Below are 20,499 nucleotides of genomic sequence, written 5' to 3' on the forward strand. Positions count from 1 at the left end.
AAGACTTTCCATTTGAACAAGTTCTCTAAAGATGGGATTGCATTTTGGCACTCGTTCCAGTAAAGAGCCTCATTTTTGTGTTAACATTCATGTTCCAAATCAATTTCCATTGCTATCTGGGTGTTTGATATGAGGATGTTAGTTGTTCTGCTTGCTGCTTTGCTTGCTGCTTTGTTTCTGTTGACATTATGTGATGGTAGGCACTTTTCACTGAGTTAGAGCTTGAGGTTGTGCATGTCCAAACCATCTTGTCTTTGTCCATGGTTGAGCTGATAGGAACAGCTAGGATTTCATTCGTAGTTCTTTCGTCAAATATCCCATTAATCATATGCTCTTTCCACTTGAATTCCTCTTTGTCAATTAAGCCTGCCACTAGTTTGGGGGCTGCCTCGCCACCAATGACTCCAGATCTTAGCCAGTCATCTTTTCTTATTCTGATTTCAGTCCCATCTCCTACCGACCATCTCGTGCATTTGAAATGTGATCCCTTCCTGTCAAGACACTTTGCCATCCCCAAGACGAACAGGAGCCCCTTCGCAGTACTAGATCTGCCTTCTCCAGATGTATAGGTTTGAAGTTTTTTGCTCATTCGAGTGACAAGCTTTCTGACCTTTACCCTAGATCCTGGTTCTCATGCAATGTAGCAAATTGAGAACTTTGGGAAATATCTGCTAGAATGGTGGGCTTTTGGACATATCTAAGATAAATGCATAATGCGGATACTGTAGTTTGGGTTTCAAAGTAGAATTCTGGGATCTCTATGCTCATGCTCTGCCTTTTTTCCCCCTGCACAATGAAAGGAGATTTAATCAAGATGGTAAACCATGGCACAGAAGAGAGGCTGGTTCATATAGGCTAGTGTACATGAAATGGAACAAGATTCCTATTGCTGATGATTGCTGTCGGAAGAGGATTACTAAAGTAGCATTTGCAATGATTAACAATAGATCAACGTGTTGTTCTAAAGCAACAGTCCGCCATGGCAGTAGATGGCAGAATTTACTTGTTTCAGGAAACACAAATGAAGTGGTTGCTTCCTTAACTGTTTGTGTAGGCAAAATTCCTTGGATGTGAGCTATGATTCCGTTTAGTGGAGCTTTGGCTATAATTCTAGGCTTAAAAAAGAAAGATTATTCCTCTCATTCTCTCCATGCCTCCCTCCAACTTAACCCACCCATTTGATTCATGCACATGGAAGCATATGCTCATACCGCCTGAAATGGGAAAATTTGGACTAGAATCATGAAGACAATTCGATTTGTGTTGACTCTTGCATAACATGTGGAATAAATGAAAAAGTTGGTCAATTAGCCTGGATAAATACCTTCTTCATGAAGGTTCTTACTTAAGGACATATATGTCTGTCCTCAGCAGATGTACATTATGGAATCATCTAGTCAACTTGAAGGTATTTGTTTTGTTGGAAGAGCCTTCTGACAAGAAAAGTCTCATGAGTCAGCACAGTTGAATGTCTGAGGCTTGAGTTATTGGCAATTTTCGAAGAAAGCTTCAAGCAGAATTGTAGGAGGAGGTAGTATATCCTTGATGGACAAGTTTTGCTCTTGCAATCTTTTGCCATATTCTGTTGTCTTACTTCATTTTAGAGCAATTGGATTGTGTGATTTTATTGGCTTTCACCAGAGATGGGCTCATTCATGGTCGTGTTAGGTATGCTTTGTTCCAGACTTCAAGGAATCAAGTGATTATGACACACAGTTCCTTATTACCTATGGCGGGATGCCCTGGTGTTCCTCAATCCTTCACTTATGTTATTATATGAATCTTTTAGATCTACTTGTTTTGACGATTCCTTCAATTGGAGCACTGTTGATTGGAGTTGTTCCACATTGATTGAACGGTCTTATTGCCGATGTCAAATGGTCTTGAGCCTTGTAGATGAAATCAATGTTGCAAAGTCTCCTTGCTTGACTAGCCAAGTAAAATTCTTAGGAGGTTATGGAATGTTGATAAGTTTGCTCATCTCTGTAGGTGCTTCTCATCGCTAGCCTAGGTAGTTGGTAGTCTCAGCAGAGTCAAACTAAAATGGATGAACTAGCTATTGAAAACTAGGGTTTCATCAGTTTGATACAGGAAACCTTCAGCATGTCATATATAAAGAATTCAGACAGACGATGGGCTGGCAGTCCTTCAGTAGATGGATGTGGAACAGATGCCTGTTGAAAAAGCTGAAGAAGATGCTAATGCTACCGGGTTGCTAGAGAGAGGGTACTCGCAGTATGGTAATCTCGGCTCATTTTTTAGCACTATCGGTTCCAAGTTAATTCCCATCGACTTTCAGTTGATATCAAAGTTGCTACTGCTGCAGATGTCCTCATTACTGGTGCAGGTGCTGCATTATGGCCCCTTGTTGCAGCAAGATCTTTAATTGCCATCACTGTCATAATGATGTGAAGGTGATCCCTTTTGCCCTTCGTAGACTTAAGAATGCTTGGTAACTTCCTTTGTCATGACATGAAGAAGGCATTAGATGTCTATCTAGGAGATACTTTAGAGTAAGCTTGGTTAATAGATTGCAATTAAAGTTTTGCTTGCCATACATTAGAGAATGATCATCAACCAAATGGAGGCACTGCTTCGGATGCCTATAGATTTTGGGTACTAACGTCTTATCTTCATATGAGATTACATTTTGACCTGATGATAACTTTGAAATGTGTGCGCTTATATTGCGATATGTTCAAGTTTCCATTTTTATGTGACAAATATGTGCAGAAGGTTGCCATTGATATTCTCTAGAAGTTAATTCACTAGTTAATTGCATCAGACTTCCTTTGTATCATAAATCAAAGTCACCATGTGGATTGAGTTCTGATAAGTACTCTATAGTTCAGTGAATATGATGATGAATTGTGATTCTTCAATCTTTAGCACACGGACGTGCTTTCCATAACCTAACATACTGTTCTCCTATGCCTTGAGTAGTCTCAATGTAAACAAAAAGCATAAAAAATGAGCAATGGGCAATCATGTTAGAAAGGAAATTTCTTATTTGCATTGTACATAAGTGTTAGGTGTCATATCCTGCAGCAGGAGACAATATGATTACGTGGACCTCGCGTCTTACTTTTTTTTTTCTGCAGACATTTATGCGGTATCGTTAAATTATGTCTCGAGTATAAGCCGTTTATGGAATCCAACCATATTGAATAAATATCCAAGTTTGACAACACAATAAAATTGAAGAGTTGGACTCACCTTTGCCAAAGGTTGGACGAATGGGAGGAAAGAAGTCCCCTGCCACTGCAAGACAAAAGGAGTTCCTCGTTGTGCGAATAGCTGCCAGTTGCTTCTTTCTTTGAGAAGCGTGGAGTGGGTTCCTTAGCAAAATGCAGCCGCACAAGAAGAAAGGGAGTACAATGGCCGCACCGTGATTTCCTGGGGAACGCCGCATGAAGAGCGAAAGGAAGAATCCGGGAGTGAGGCGCTTGTTGCTTGGCCGTAAACGGGGGCTATACACACCGTGGATTTGTGTTGAGTATTTTTGCGAACACTTTAAATTTGAGTCTAATCTAGGTGTGAGAAACATTTGAGTGTGTGAGCGACTGCAAACGTGGATTTTCCCATTATTAGTGAATTATCTGCTGCAAGCTCTTTCCGTGGATGTAGGTATCAACACTCGGTACCGAACCACGTAAATCTTTGGTGTCCTTTATTGTTTTTCATTTATTTATCTAATAATTTCGCGTTAATTTCCTGATAGCTTATAGGATAATATGTTACAACCAGTATCATTGCGATGGATGTGGCATTTGCTGGTGTGGCCACCATTGGAAGTAAGACTCAACAGTGTCAAAGCAATTATCCATGCGAATGATGGGAGTGTTAGTATTTGTAATAAGATAAGGAACACTCATAAACACATGGCACAAGGTGATTGGTCAAAGCAATTAAGCATGCGATTCATGAGAGCTATTTGCTGCCTCAGTGCACAACATTCACTCTTGAGTGGGTTCAGTAGTTGGGGTGTGTAGAGATGCTCACGGGGTGTGTAGAGATGCTCCGACGGCCTTCGTACCTGAAACCTTGGCAGTGAGAGAAGCCTTGGCGCTCCCGTTGAAGGTAGGTTGGAACTGATTTGTGAGGAAAAATGGTGATTTGTAGGTGAGGATAGAAAGTGATAGCTTATCTACAACTCTACTTATCTCAGGCCAAGCTGAAAGCCCATGGGTAGTCCAGTCCGTTGTTGAGGATTGTCAGCATCTTGTGGCCCAAATGGAGCCATTGTCTCTGGCCTTTTGACCCAGGGAAGCTTATCAGCCCGCGAACTAGGCTTCAAAGGCCCATCAACATAGCTTGCTGAACTCGAATCGGCTCGTCAATCTCTCCATCCTCTTTGGTTACATTCGGTTGTATGAATTTTCAATCAAAATAGAACTAAATATGATGTGATATAAAATATTAGCATTTTACCATATCATATCCACTATTTGGTATCGTAATAATAAAATCGGATATATTATCATAATATCATATATATTATTTGGTATAAATGACATATTAATATAAATGAACATAAAAATTAATAAACGGAAATAGTAAAAAATTTCGTGATTGCCTACTTTATTTTTATTTTGTTTTTTATTATATTTTTCTCTATTTTAAAATAGTATTTTATTTTTATTTTTTCCTTTCCATTATTCTCTAATAAAACTTTATTAAGCAATAATCCGTAATAACATACCTAAAATATTAAAATACCTAAAATATGTAATATATATATATATGTATATATACATATTTTTTATATATCGAATTTGTATTATAAGATATAAATGAATTCAAATATATAAGTAAAAATAAGATTAAATTAAAAAATAAATTATTATTTTTTGTCATTTTGAATTTCTTATATTGGACTTCAAATATTAGTTATTTTGAAATATAATTTTAATTTTTCTAATTTAAGAAGTTTGTTATTCGAAAAAGAATAATTTTTCAATTATGAATATTCGAAATCTTATCCACTTTTATCAAACTTTCCTCATTGAATAATTTTATCGATTTATATTTCTCTTATATCTGATTTTATCCTATCCCGATCAAATATCAAACATAAAAAATAATAAATTTATCTTATTATGAAATTTATTTTGATTGCTAAATGCAGTCTCATAAATTATTATCTTAAAAACTATTTTAAAATATATATTTGACACGTGTAAAGATTATCATTTTGGCTGGGCCTGTCAAGGGTGGCACGTGTGAAGTCGGCCAAGAGCGGTCAAGCAAATAAAAGAAGAAGAAGGGATTGATTTTCTCGGAAGGAGACAGGGACGGTGGGAGAATTTAGAGAGAGAATATAAATTAAAGGTTTGTTCTCCACGTAATAATATCCACCAAAGCTGGATTTGACAATCAGATTAGAAGCGGAAGGATTATGTGGCATTATTTTGTGTTCAATCACTCCAACACAATCTTTTATCATTTTGATGGCAGATTTTTTGTACTCACCAAGGAAAAAAAGAAAAAAAAGAAAAGAAGAAAAGAAGACTTGTGAGTTTGGGTTACGGGATGAGAAATTGCTGCTAAACAAAGGACCTTCTCGTAGTGACTTCACAGACATCGCTATGATAAACTAATTATGAAACTTATGTACAATATAAATTTGGCTTCTCATATTTCCACACCCAGCATACCTGAAAACACACTAATCTCCTTGCGAATATATTAGAAATTCGGCATTGCATAATAAATTTATGGAAAAATTATACAAAATTGCTCCAAATTTTGGGGCAATACATGTTTGACATAAACTTTCCACTGCTACACATTACTTCTTGAACTTTTATTTGGTTATAGCCATTAACATTTCACTATATTCTCCAATCACACGTGCAATGCAGATGATATTAAAGGGATAAACTTGTTCTTCATCTCATTTATCGTGAAAGAAGGCTGCCTTTTACCGTTGATTTCTGTAAGAAAAAACAATACAGAAAATGGAGAAAAACAAACTAAATTATCTGTACCATAAAAATGACTATCAATAATAATATAGATAATAAAATTTGGTAGAAAATTGATGGATATATTAAGAACTAGTAGGTATTTGAAGAAAAAGAAACGCAATTAAGTAGAAAGAAAATATGCCCCAAACAACAAAAAAGTCAAATAACAAAAATTTGACGCTCATTTTGTGTTGTTAAATGGTTAATTAATGTAAGAGAAAATTGATCAATAAAAATATTTTATTGATAAAATCACCTTAGATTTTGATTCATCTTTGTCTTTTAAAATAAGAGGAAGGGAGTGGAGAAAGTATAGTAGAAAAAAAACTTATACAAAGCTATGAGTTAAGGACATCATTCTCATTGATAACTTCTTTCTAGGTTTTCTGTTGATCAATCATTTTACATTAATTAAACCTTTATATGTACATAATGCATAATCAAATATTATCATTTGAACTTTTTGTTATCGAGGCCTTTTCCCCTTTTCATTTAATTTGTGTTTCTTAACTTGAGTTATTACATAATTTTTTTTTTTAAACTTTTGTAGATCAACCCATTCATCCCTTCATTAGGTTGCATTGTTGACCTCAATAATTGGCATTAAATAATGCGTTGCTTGTACTTTGAAGGGTTGTTTACTTCTGATTATAAAGATCCTATTCTATGGCTACCAACCTTAGTCCAGTTGTTTATGAGGCTCAATCTACCACCGGACCTCCATACTTCGACAGAACCAATTATGGTCACTGGAAAACAGGATGAACGTATTTATCCAATCAAAAGAGTTGGCAATGTGGACGTTGACACCCAAATTTTTGCCGCTAATATCGGACTTAAGCCCAGATCTCTTAAGATTTGTCCAATAGCCATCGAAAATGCTCAGCAACAGAAAGGAGCTGAAAAATGGAGCCCATCCTAGGTCCAAGGCCCATGCGGAGAGGAGGCCCGGCCTCTTTCCTTCCCTAGTTTTATCTCTCTCTCTCCCTCTCCCCTCGAACAGAGAAACGTCCTCTCAGTCCTCTCAGTCCCGCTTTCCCTCTAGTTCCACAGCCGCTCCATTTCGGATCAGGCGATCACCGCCACTCCTTGCTCATAATTAAAGTTGCATTTCCTCCTCATCGGCCGCCACTCGGTTCCCACCTGTTGCTACAATTCCAGCACTGTCCAATCGTGTTTCCGACCGTGCTCTGTTCTGACCGTGAAGATGCTATTGCTACTGATTTGTTAGTGAGCGGTACTTGCCGTGCAAGTAATGTCTCGACTCATTCTTGAGCAATAGTAGTTCAAGCTTTTTCCTTCTCAACTTTCAATTAATATCAAAGTTGCTGCTACTGCTGCTGCGGCAAATGTCCTCATTACCATCGAAGGTGCCGCATTAGAGCCCCCTGTTGCAACCGCATTTTTTATTGCCTTCACTGTCTTGATAATGCAAAGGTGATTCCTTGTGCCCCTCCTAGACTTAAGTGTGCTCGAGAACTTCCTTTCGTTATGACATGAAGAACGCACTAGATATCTATGAGATACTTTCGTGCAAGCTCAGTTGATAGATTGCAATTAAGTTTTTACTTGCCGTATATTAGAGGATGATCGTTAAACAAATATAGGCACTGCTTCAGCTGCCTCTAAATTTTGGGCGCTAGTGACATGAGTTATCTTAGGATGAGACTGCATTCTGACTTGTAGTTAACTTTGTAGTGTGTGCTCTAATATTTTGGTATGTGCAGTTTGCCATTACTGCATGACAGATATGTGTGCAGAAGTTGCCATGTCATTTGAGTTCGGATGAGTAGTGTTAACATATAAATTTTGGCGACCCAGTTATGGATTTTTTGCATAAAAAAAGGGTTAATTTTAACCCCTAAAAAAAAAATTGCATCAGAGCAAATAAAATGAAAATAAGGAGAGGATCAATCTGATTGATTATGAATGGAATGTGGAAATTTTGATTAACCATTCTTATTTCGGTGAATGTTCAAATCATAGTAAATATGGAAGCAAATTCTCAATCAAATAAATTTGGTGAATAAAAAAAGCAATGAATTTGATAAAAGGAAAGGAATTGAAACATTCAAGAAAAGATCAAGCCGATTGCAAGATTTTGTTCTAATTTACAGACCATAGATTAAGGCAACGGAAATAGGAAGCTCGAAAATTGCCATGAATTGGGGTTTTCAGAATCACTATAAAAAGGAGCAGCAATTTCGTGACCGGGGACGAAAAGAGAACCGGGTGAGAGAAAGCGCGAAAAGAAAGAGAAGAATGGAACTAACCCTCTTCTCGTCCAAAAAAAAGTCAAAAGAGTCATTTTTCTTTTTTTCTCTGACAGGCTGCAGAGAAGAAAGAAGACAGCAGCAGCAAACTGCAGAAGAAAAAGGGAGTGAGCGGACGTGAAAGGGCAAAGAAATTTTTTTTTTTAAAAATAAAATAAGGAAAAGATCTCTTCTTCAGCATTTCCTCTGCAACTGCTCGAGCCCCGCCTGTCCTCTGCTGGTCGCCGTCTGCAACACCGCTGCAACCGAGCAGCATCTCCGCCACCGCGCCTCTCCCCCGCCGGTGATCCCTGCTACCCGGATCGACGCCCACTGCCGCGCCTCTGCACCCGCGACCTGCTGCTGCCCAGCCCGACGCCGGAGCTCCGAAGCCTGCCGCTCCTGACCTCGCCGCGCCACCGCTCCGCTCGCCTCCGCCTGCACCGATCCCCGCCGTGACCTGCTCGCTTCCACTCACTCATCTGTTGCGAGCACCCGACGCCGGCAGATCTGAACCTCAGCTCCGACCCCCGACGCCCGCGCCAGCAGCCCGCGCTGCCTCCGCCACGCCTCCGCCACCGCCGCCTCGCCGGACTTGCCCCTGACGCACAGCAGCATCGCCGCCGCGCCCGACGCCGTGGACGCGCTCACGCCTCCGCCTGAGCCCCGCTCCGAAAGCGCCTCTGCCGACGCCACCGCCAACACCCCCGTCGCCGCTCGCCACCGCGCCGGAGCCCCTCCCTCAGCCGACGCCGTATCCGCACCACTGCGCGACCAGCAGCCCAAACCACATCCGATCCTCGCGTCGCTTGTCGCTGTCCTTCCTGCATTCCCCGTTTAGGTAGTTTGTTTTATTTTTCATTTTACTTTATTTTATTCATTCCTTTATTTTTCAAGTTTTGTTATTATTAAGTTGGAATATGGTTTGTCAATGTTAATATCTGTGCATTTTGCAGGCATTATCCACTAGGATTTTGTCCAGAATTATTGTAATTATTAATTTAATCCGAGTGACATCGGATTATTATTTTAATTATATTAATTTTTGGGCTTTTTGGTAGAATTTTAAATCATTATAATTATTAATTTGATCCGTAAGACTTTGGATCAGATTTTTAATTATTTTGATCATAATGTCGTGATAATTAGGGTTAGGATAATCGTTAATTTGACATGTGAGACAAGATGTTATTTTTTCGATTATTTTAATCCTTTATTTTGTTGATAGCTTAGATTTAATATTTATTCAATGATTACTGATCTTAAAAAAATTAAAAAATCAGAAAATCAAAAATCAAAATTCTGCATGAGCATATATAATTAGTAAATTAGACATGTAGGTTTAGTAAATTAGGATTGCATTTTTAGATAATTTTTGGAATAGATTAGGATTGATTCAAGATAATCTTTGCACATTTCAATAATCTCATTTTTCTAAAAAAAAATAGTTTTCTAAGATAGGATAGGGTTTAAGTCAAATTAATCCCTAGAATAAATTAGAAAATTATCCTTTTAGAAAGATTAATTAGGGTTGTCATAAATTCTGAATTTCAATAAAAAAAATGCAAAAATACTAGGCGTATGTTAACTAGTTTGCATAATAGAAGCATTTAATCAGAATTTATTTACTAGTAAAATTAGGTCATGAGGTGCATATTACATAGTTTGCATAATAGGATCATTTAATTAGAATTTGCTTGTTAGTAAAATTAGGTCATGTAGTTAGAAATGCATTTTATAAAAAATCTAAGAAAACCCAAAAATTGTAAGCCTCATGTGATACAATTTATTTCATTTGTTGAATTTCCAATAATTGTTGAGCACTCGTGTGATCGCCTCTTTGCATGATAGAGATTTAGGTTAAAATAAATCCAAGTAGTCTTCAAAAATATTTTTGAAAATTAAAAAGAAATTGTACCAATTGTACCGAAAGGGCATTAGAGAAATCTAATGTAATCAAATCCCCGTACCCTTAGTCTCTGGTTCATATAAGTAAATTATTTTACTTAGCTGTTTAATCGACCTACTATAAACTGATTAGTGGCGACTCCTAGTTATTAATCACTCACATGTTATATAATTGAACCTTAAGTCGCAATTTGGTATGGGTTTGAGAGAGCCCGAGCTAAATTTAAAGACTTGGTAGTCATTAACCTAATTTTAGGTGGTGCACCCAAAAAATTAGGTTGCGACAAGTAGTCCACAGTTTGGTGAATATGTCAAATATTCAATTCTTCAATTATTCAATCTTCAACCTGTGGACATGCTTTTCATAAGAAGACATACCATTCTCTTATGGCCAGAATAACACATCAATGTAGACAAAAGCAGCGCATTGACTCGCCTTGCCATCAAGTTCAGCAGATGGATGCTATCGAATTTCTAGCATGTTTATAGACCGACTAATTACTTGATGTTCCCACTTACCTACATATTTTGTTTCAGGTAGTATGTTCAATCTGTGATGGTGCACAAGAGGTAATTTTAAACATTCTATCCTTCATTACCTACTTTGATTGCACTAAAGAGCTTTTTGAAGGAGGGTAAAAATGTGAAGTTGTTTAAAAAGACTGGCCAAAAATAAACTACAGGGCAGATGTTGATTCTCAACCTTTGGTTTCCATGTTCACAGGTGGTGTTTGCATGGGGAAGTACTTTTGTTGGACTTGTAAGTTTTCGATGATGATATGCATCAAATCTTTCTTATCTCGCTGCTCGATTTCTTTCATGTGTCTTGGACAGTGACATTGGTCGAGTCTCTCTCTATGTCAGAAGTAGTCTCTGTCCGCCCTCTCCCCCTAGCAAATATTTCAAAACCTTGAGCATAAAAATGAGCATTAAAATGTCGCATAACGTGCAAACATGTGAAGGAAAAAGGTTCGTTAATTGCATTTTACAGATTCTCAAAAGTTTTGGGTGTTGTATCCTGCGGTTGTCCTGCGGTTGAAGACGATATGATCACATGGACCTGACATCTTACTTTATTTTTTCAGCAGACATTCAAGAAGCAGAATCGCTGCAATGGATGTGGCATTTGCAGGTATGGCCACCATTAGCAGTGATACACAGTAGTGTCAAAGCGATTATGAAAACATCATGCTTTAAGAGCATCCAAAATTATTTCACAAATAATAGCTAGATGATTAGATGTAGTATGAGTCCACGACCCGAACTAATAGTTTGAGGATGTCAGATAAAATTCCTAGATGCATTTCATTTTCTGTCAATCATCACTGTTGACACCTAAATTTTGACGATTTAATTTATTTATTTATTGCATATGAAATTATGGTTTAATTTTATTAATTGCATAGCATATAGATATAGGTTGCATTTATTTTTGTTATTTGCATTTTATTGGACGGAAGGCGGATGGTTTCAAATTAGTTGGACTAAGCCCATGAAACGAGCAAGTCAGCCCAAGCCCATATTTTTAATGATCGAAAATTATCTCGTGGGAAAATTAATTTTGAAATTTTAATCGGGATATGAATTCTTTTAGATAGGGCAGATAGGTAAAAAAATATTGCGATTTGGCTTTGAAAGATTTGGATTTAGAGAAAATTTTTATCTTAATCTCAAATCCTTATCAATAAGGGATGAATTTTGTGAAAAATATTGCGGATGTTGATTCGAGGAATAATTTGAAAATCCAATTCCTTCCCTATAAAAGGCCATCCGCGTATGAGCGCAATGGGGGGCTGGGCTAAAAAAAACTGCAGAAAAAAGAAAAGGTCAGCAGGAGAGTGACGAGAGAGAGAGAAAGAGAGAGGGGGAAAGGTAAAAGTAAAAGGCAGAGGTGATTTGACTCCTACTGTTCATCATCTTCCCCACATTCGCTGCCCCCATCCTCTGTCCCCGCTTCTCTTCACCGCGCTGCGGCTGCGCCGACGCCATCACCGCAAGCCGCTCGGACTCCTTCGCCGTCCGATCCGTCGCGCCTCCGCAGCCGTGAGCACCGCCGCCGGCGTCCAGCGACCGCATCTCGGACGCCGCGGTGCCGCCACCGCACTTCCGTCCGCGAACGCCCTCGCCACACCCCAGGCGCGTCGCAGCCAGCTCACCCGTTCGTCGCTGCGGTCGCCGCACCTCCTCACCACCGCACCAGCACCTCTGCCCGGTCGCCGTTGTTGCTCGATTGCGACCCACGGAGCCGGAACGAACGCCGAGCCACTACGCACCGTGGGACAACATCGGCTGCGACCCGCAACCCGCTGTTCGCCGGTCACCGACGCCGCGCCTCCGTTCTTGCTGCCGCCTTGATCCGCGCCAAAACTCCGACGCCGGCTGTCTCCTTCGCCCGTGCCGCTCTGTCTCGCCCGACCCGTGACCAGTGGGCTCCTTCCATCGCGACACCCGCACTTGGAGTTTTCCGCCACTGGCCGATCATCCGTTCTTGGTCTTCGCCGGAGCTCGACGCCGACGACCCAACCTCCGGTGATCCACCGAAGCCGCTCAACCGTAGGTGAAGAAAGCGGGAAAAGAAAAAAAAAACAAAAAAAAAAAAAAGGAAAGGGAAATTAGGTAGTTTTATTTTCTTTTTCTATTTATTTTATTTTATTTATTTCTTTTAAGTTTAAGAGTGATATTTATTTCATGGATTTTGTAGGCATTATCCACAGGTATTCCCTAAAATTATTGTAATTACTAATTTGATCCGTAAGATGTCGGATCATTTTTTAATTATATTAATTTTTGGGGTTTGTTGATAGTGTTTTAATTCTTTGAATCAATGTAATTATTAATTTGATCCGTAAGAATTCGGATAAGGTTTTTAGTTATTTTGAACTCTTTGTCGTGATAATTAGGGTTAAGATAATCGTTAATTTGACCTGTGAGACAACGGGTTATTTTTTCGATTATTTTAATCTTTATTTGATTTCTTGATTGTTTAGATTTAGTTAATTGATTGTTTTTTTTTAAAACCACTAAAAAATCTAGAAAAATATTTGAATTAGGATTCAGTTTGTTTTGGAATATTTCTTGTTATCTTGCATATCTAGAATAGGGATTTTATTCCGAATTTTAAAAAAATAAAAAATCAAAAAAGAAAGTGATTCATTTAGGTTGTTAGTTTTTATTTGAATTGCATGTTTCATTTTAAATTTAGATCATCTTTTTAGATAAATTGCATCTTAGATTTAGATAATGTCTTAGTTTAAATTAGGATTTAATATGACTTAATCCTAGTTTAAATTAGATAGAATCTTAATCTAGCTAGATCACTTTTGCATTTTTAAATTTCGAATTTCATAAAATTTGTCTTAGGATAAATTAGTTGCAATTTCCAGGAATAGATTGCAATTTTAGAATAGAAAAATCATGTGCACGTTATATAGAATTAAGTCCATGAAATGCACGTCATTTTAGTGATTATTGTTAGGTTCATTTCTAATTAGAAATTGCCCGTCATTAGATTATGTCATTTAATAAATGTCGCTTGACATATAGGTCGCATGTCATTTTAGGTTAAATAATTTTGTATGTCATTGCATTGCATTGCATGTCATTAGAATTAGGTCATTTAGATTGCATTTAATTATTGCATTTCTTCATGTCATATAGTTTAGGTCATGCTGCCCCGTCATATTAGATTATTAGCATGCATCGCATGATTTTCATTAAATAAAGTGAAAACAAAAATTGAGTAATTGCTTGTTAATTAGAAATCATATCTAGGACTGCTGATGTGGATTCTGATTTAACAATGCAGATGCTTTCGTTGCTCCTAGGTATGTTTTGCAATATTTAATTGTTTTCTTGAGTGTTAAATTGGTGGTATGCGCACATGTATGATCACCTCACACGTTAGGAAGTTAGTTTAAAATCAATTCAATTGCCAAACATTTTTGAAAATAAAAAGAATGGTACCGAAAGGGCATTAGAGAAATCTAATGTAATCAAGTCCCCGTACCATTAGTCTCTGGTTCGTAGGAGTAAAGTAATTCTCCCATTATTTTACTTAGGTGTCTAATCGACCTACCATAAACTGATTAGTGGCGACTCCTAAATAAAATCAATTTTTGAATCTAAGTCGCGAATTGGTATGGGCTTGGGAGAGTCCGAGCTAAGCTTACAGACTTAGTAATCCATTAACCTAGTTTTAGGTGGTGAACCCGCGAAAAATTTAGGTCGCGACAATCACCCTTGGAGAAGATTATTGGTTTCATTTTAGGTATTTATATTTCAATTTATACAGAGTTCCCCGCTTTTGGATGTTGCTCTCATCATTTCGTTGTCGTTGATGATGTTGCACGTTTAATATATGTCCAACTCTATTTTCTTTCTCAGAATTGTGGGGCGAGAGAATGTGGTAAGCTTTAGTTATCCGGTGCTTAGGCCAGCATAAATAGTGATGGAAAGAACTGAAGTTAATCCCCTTCACTTATTGTCATGCTGTACAGGTTGTTGCTATTCAATCTTGCTGAATTACAGCCATTGCATGGAAGGAGCGACGCGTCATGACTCTCCTTTTTGCTTTGAGCTAAAGCTCTGTGACTGAACGGTTATTATGCGTGCATTTGCAGAATGTATAAATTGAAGGCGGCGGAAATGGCGATGTGCAGTTTCTATTTGATTCGAGAAATGACGTGACAGTCTTGCCTTGCTAGCACAAATTCGTAAGAGAACATTCGCTGGCGAGAGTTGTTTGTTGAAAGATGTTTGCTGTTCTACAGGTTTGGATCCATTGCGGGAAAACATCACCAGCTCCATACGGCTAGGACTAAGAAATTGTGATTTTTATGAATGTCCTTACTCAAGGCTGTGAAGTCGGATGTCCATCGATTTTTGTCGGGCCAACATTGTAATGGGCTCACACTAATCATGGACCTTATATTATGTGGTTCCTTGGTTACTTTGATGGAAAAGTTGAGACGCTTAGTTAGAATATAAGTTTGGCTTCACATATTTCTACACGTAATTTACTAAATCCACCCTACCCTATCACCTTGCGAATAATGTTTTAGAAATTGGGCATCACATAATAAATGTACGGGAAAATTAAACAAAAATTACCCTAATTTAAGGGGTAATACAAGGTTCCCTCTAAACTTTTAATTGTAACACATTACTCCAATAAACTTCCATTTTATAACCGAAGAACAAAGTGATGAAACCATCGATCCAAAAGACCCACTAAAATGGTTGGAACGGGCTGGAGCTGGACATGCAAAAGGAGACATCGAAGCAGTCCATAGCACAAGTTAATTATTTATCCCTCTGATCTATTTTAAGAGCTTAGCTTAGCTACTCTCTTTATCCACACGTATGCGATATCACACGCTAATTACAATAATTAAATTCCTGAATAGCATATTTAATGGATTGTCTATGCAATGGATTATGTAATCCATGTGCTAACTTGAGGGATTTGTTAAGAGATACTATGTTTTTTTTTTTTCGATAGAGCATTCCTCGGAAAGTTTTTCTGGCTTATGATGTTTTTTTCTTCCGTCTGTGCGTGTGTGTGTTACGAAAGGCAGACCCAATGGCAAAAATACGATGAAACTGTTGAGGGTATCAGAAGTTCCTTATAAGATTTAGTACATGAACTCTTGGTTTACACCATGACTCAAAGCACATTTAGCCGACCAATTGCATGAAGGGCGTACAAATTATTATTATTTATTATTGTTTTCATTGTTATTATATTATTGCCATGAAATGTTGCACTCTTTTAGTGAGGTCCATTCTTGATTTCTTCTGATCATATCTCTGATTAGTGGACTAAGTATAGGTGATGTCCATGTTTGTGTCGCACCACATTTAAGAGTGGCTTGAGGAAAGAAAAGAAGAAGAAAGTTTTAGACCTCCCTTTTATCACAAAGAGCTAACAACTCATGTTATTACCAGGTCATTGAATCTGAATTACAATATGGGTTCATCATCCATTTTTTCACCTCTAGTGATTAGCATATATTATGCATTTTTTTCATGACATCCGCTTGGTTTATTATGCTAGCATGTCCGGTCTTTGATTGAGGCGGTGAATTGCTTGTTGATTCGGTGATCTACTTAGTTTAGTAATGAAGCTGACTCACTTACAGTGTTTTGATATTAATCAAATTGAGTAGGGTAAGGTGGTTCTTCGAAATCCTGTGATAAGAATATGAAGCGTAAATTGAAAATTTAGGCACAATCCAAATAATTACAAACGCGTCAAGGTGTTCATATCGTAAATTTGGTGAATAACTCCACTAGAATATGAGTTCTTGTGTTTAATGAATGGATCAGATGCTTTTAGTTGCTCCTTTTTCTTTTTTTCTTTTTTAGGTAGAAGTAAGAAATATATTGAGCAATAACCAACTATACAAAATCGATCACAGCACCAAAACCTACACTCAAAATGAGTAGGAATCATTATGAGTGGAAGGATGCCGAGATGTAAAAGGAAGCCACAAACGGCTAACTAGCTACACAACACTAGCACTAGCTACTCAACACTAGCATGGCATGAACAACCGCGAACCATATACAGCATAGACACAATGGCCAGGGAAGGAGAGAGGAGAACCCGTAGATCCTTGCAGCAAGCCGTAGCAACCTTGGAAGAAGCGGTAAGCTACCACAGCACAAAAGCCATCGGGCACCAATTGAAAATTAGGAAGGCGGTTCAAGATCTCCAGAAGAGAAGATAATCGGGTCAATACCCCAACTGCGCTGCAATCTCCTATTCCTTGTAGTATCCTCCACATTCTTGAAAGTGATAGCCTTGTTTTTGACAACTTTAAAAAGGTGGTTCTTCATGGCCCGGATGGCAAGAGATTGCTCTCTAAAAAGGATGCTGTTCCTATTTTTCCAAATAATATGACAAAGAACACCAAAGGAAAAGTGGGCAATGCATTTATTAAAATCCTTGCCCGAAAGCAAGGTTATGGCCTAATGGAGATTTTCCCCCCAAGACCTTACACCACGGAAGATTGCATCTGATTGCCCAAAAAAAATGCAATGTCGACCGTGATGTGACACCCAAAAAATAGATGATCAATAGAATCGAGCATATCATTGCAAAAAGCACAGGAGCCATTATCTATTCTACCATAAAATAATAAGAGAGCTTGGGTAGGAAGTCTGTGCTTGGCAATTAGCCAAATGTTTACTTGAAACCGTGGCGTGATGGAGTTGTTCTAGATGAACACATGCCAATGGACTTGAGCCTTCTTTTGCCTAATGGTCTCCCAAGCCGTCGCTACCATGAAATGGCCCAAAGAGCCCTCCATCCAGCAAAAACAATCCGAGCTCTGAGAAAGGATCGAGAGGGGGTGCTCCCATGCCTAACACTGTCTTGATAGCCTGGCCAAAATCAGCCAGAACTATAGATGAGCAAATCCGAAAAAATTAAGTTCAGAGGACCCCTAGGGTGCCAATTGCCAAACCAGAGAGACACCGAGAGGCCATCTCCTATCCACCAATAGAAGGCATTCCGAAATTCCCTCCTGAGATATAAGATCTTCTTCCAAGCCCAGGAACAATAGGTTGACTTTTGGTGACCCAGAAGTTTATCCTTTTTAAAAAAGTTGAGTGGATCCACTTACATCACAAACGGTTAACTACCTACACAACACTAGCACAAGCTACTCAACACTAGCACGACATGAACAACCGCGAACCAGATAGAACACAAATGCACCAGCCAAGGAAGGAGAGAGGAGAACCCGCAGACCCTTGCAGCAAGCTGTAGCAACTTGGGAAGAGGTAGTAAGCTACCGCAACACAAAAGCCATCGGGCACCAACTGAAAATTAGGGAGGCAGTTCAAGATCTCCAGAAGAGAAGATAATTGGGTCAATACCCCAACTGTGATGCAATCTCTTATTCCTTGTAGTATCCTCCACATTCCTGAAAGTGATAGCCTTGTCTTTGACAACTTAAAAAAGGTGGTTCTTCATGGCCGGGATGGCAAGAGATTGCTCTCTAAAAAGGATGTTGTTCCTGTTTTTCCAAATGATATTGCAGAGAGTACTAAAGGAAAAGCGGGCAATGCATTTATAAAAATCCTTGCCCGAAAGCAAGGTTATGGCCCAATGGAGATTCTCCCCCTAAGACCTGTTACGCCACGGAGGATTGCATCTGACCACCTAAAAGAAAGCAATGTTGGCTGTGATGCGACATCCAAAAAATAGATGATTAATAGAATTAGGCATATCATTGCAAAAAGCATAGGAGCCATTATCTATTCTACCATAAGATAATAAGAGAGCTTGGGTAGGAAGTATGCGCTTGGCAATAAGCCAAAGGTTTACTTGATACTGTGGTGTGATGTTCCAGATGAACACATGCCAATGGACCCGAGCCTTCTTCCACCTAATGGTCTCCCAGGCCGTTGCTACCGTGAAACGGCCCGAAGAGCCCTCCATCTAGCAAAAAGAATCCGAGCTCTGAGAAAGGATTGGGAGGGGGTGCTCCCATGACTCTGACACCGTCTTGATAGCTTGGTTAGAATCGGAGAATAGGTTTGCCACTGTTGCCCGCCTAGAAAGGCCAGAACTATAGATGAGCGAATCCGAAAAAATTAAGTTCAGAGGACCCCTAGGGTGCCAATTGTCAAACCAGAGAGACACCGAGAGGCCATCTCCTATCCTCCAATAGAAGGCATTCCAAAATTCCCTCCTAAGATGTAAGATCTTCTTCCAAGCCTAGGAACAATTGGTTGACTTTTGGCAACCCGAAAATTTATCCTTTTTAAAAAAGTCGAATGAATCTACTTACACCACAACGACTCCTTGTCAAAAAATAGGAGCTAGATATGCTTAAGCATGGCTGCCTTGTTACAAACCCGAAGTCTCTAGATACCAAGGCCTCCCTCCTCTTTTAGGAGGTAAACATCATCCCAGGATACCTTCGCACCCCCTCTACCTAAGTCCGGGCCTTTCCAAAGGAATTATCTAAGGATTTCTTCAATTTAGTCCAAGACAGCTACAGGTAACATGAAAACACTCGCCCAATAGGTTTGGATAGCATGAAGAATCGACCCCGATCCGCTAAAGCCGATCGACAAAGGATAGAAGTGATGCGTTCAAGATTATACTCTCGTTGTAATGCAATTGACCAGAGCACAACAATCCGCATTCCCGAGCCTCGATGTAATAATGGGAACCCTCGGATAACGTATCGGTAAGTTCCCTTCATGGGTCAAGAAGGATTTGATTCATTAATGATGGCAAACCTTCTGCCAAGAAAATCTCACTTTTGCTTGAGTTCGGTTGCCAGCCACTCCAATTTGAGAAAGTTTGGAGGCTTTCTTTGAAGAGTGTCACCGATGGCATATTAGCTCCACAGAATAGGAAGATGTCATCCATAAAGAATAAATGTGAAAGGTTTGTTGCCTTGCATCTCCAAAAGTATTTAAACTCTGGCTTCGAAGAGCACCTAAAAAGGATTCCAGAGAGCACCTCCATAACCAAAGTAAACAAATAAGGAGAAATGGGGTCACCTTGCCGTAGGCCTCGACCACTAGCAAAGAAACCATGTAAATCCCCATTCAAAGCAACGGAAAATTTAGGAGTACGCACACAGGTCATGATGAGTTGAGTCAAATGCTCGGGGAACCCAAAGGCAAGGAGAACTAGTTCAAGAAAGTCCCAATCAACTGTGTCGTAGGCTTTCTAGAAGTCCATTTTAATTGCACACTTAGGTGAATAGGGGTCTAAGTGGAAACCGGAAAAGAGTTCTTAAGCCAACATGATATTATCCCTAATCCGCTGACCCTTAACAAAAGCACTTTGAAAGGGGCTTACTACATCCTTCAAAACTGCAGTGACCCAATTGGTCAAAACTTTGGTAATACACTTGTAAATAGTATTACAATAGGCGACGAGCCTGTAATCATCCACAATAGTCGCATTAGGTACTTTTGGCACCAATATCAAAATTCTGTTGTTAATCTCCCTTAAGAGCCTACCCATGATGAAGAAGTCTCTCACCATTGCCGTGATCAATTGTCCAACCGTCCCCCAGTTGTGCTTAAAGAATTCAATTGTAAAACCATTCGACCTAGGGGCCTTACCTTAAGCTAATGAAAAAAGAGTATCCTGAATCTCCAGATTAGAGATGGGCCAAGCAAGAGAACTAACTTGGTCGTTAGAAAGAGGACACAAGATAACCTCCTGAATCTCCTAAACTGAAGGTCTTCGTTGCACAACCCATGGCGTCAAGAGGTCCTGGAAATAGTTGACAAAATGCTACTAGACCAGCTATAGTTCAGTGACTTGATTACCTAAGGTATCCATGACAGAGAGAACTCTGTTTCTCATCTGCCTTTTGTTGACATACTGATGG

At 39.1% G+C, this 20,499-nt stretch overlaps 1 long non-coding RNA gene across 1 annotated transcript; it reads left to right on the forward strand.

Moving 5' to 3' along the window:
* The first annotated feature begins 30 nt into the window (after positions 1-30).
* On the forward strand, positions 31-3,596 carry LOC104436929. The gene is made up of 4 exons (XR_005548862.1): positions 31-817; positions 855-2,240; positions 2,327-2,414; positions 3,102-3,596. It is a non-coding gene; the product is annotated as an uncharacterized LOC104436929 (long non-coding RNA).
* Positions 3,597-20,499: the final 16,903 nt, after the last annotated feature.

The sequence above is a fragment of the Eucalyptus grandis genome, chromosome 3 (genome assembly GCF_016545825.1).
Source record: "Eucalyptus grandis isolate ANBG69807.140 chromosome 3, ASM1654582v1, whole genome shotgun sequence".
Taxonomy (NCBI): Eukaryota; Viridiplantae; Streptophyta; class Magnoliopsida; order Myrtales; family Myrtaceae; genus Eucalyptus; species Eucalyptus grandis.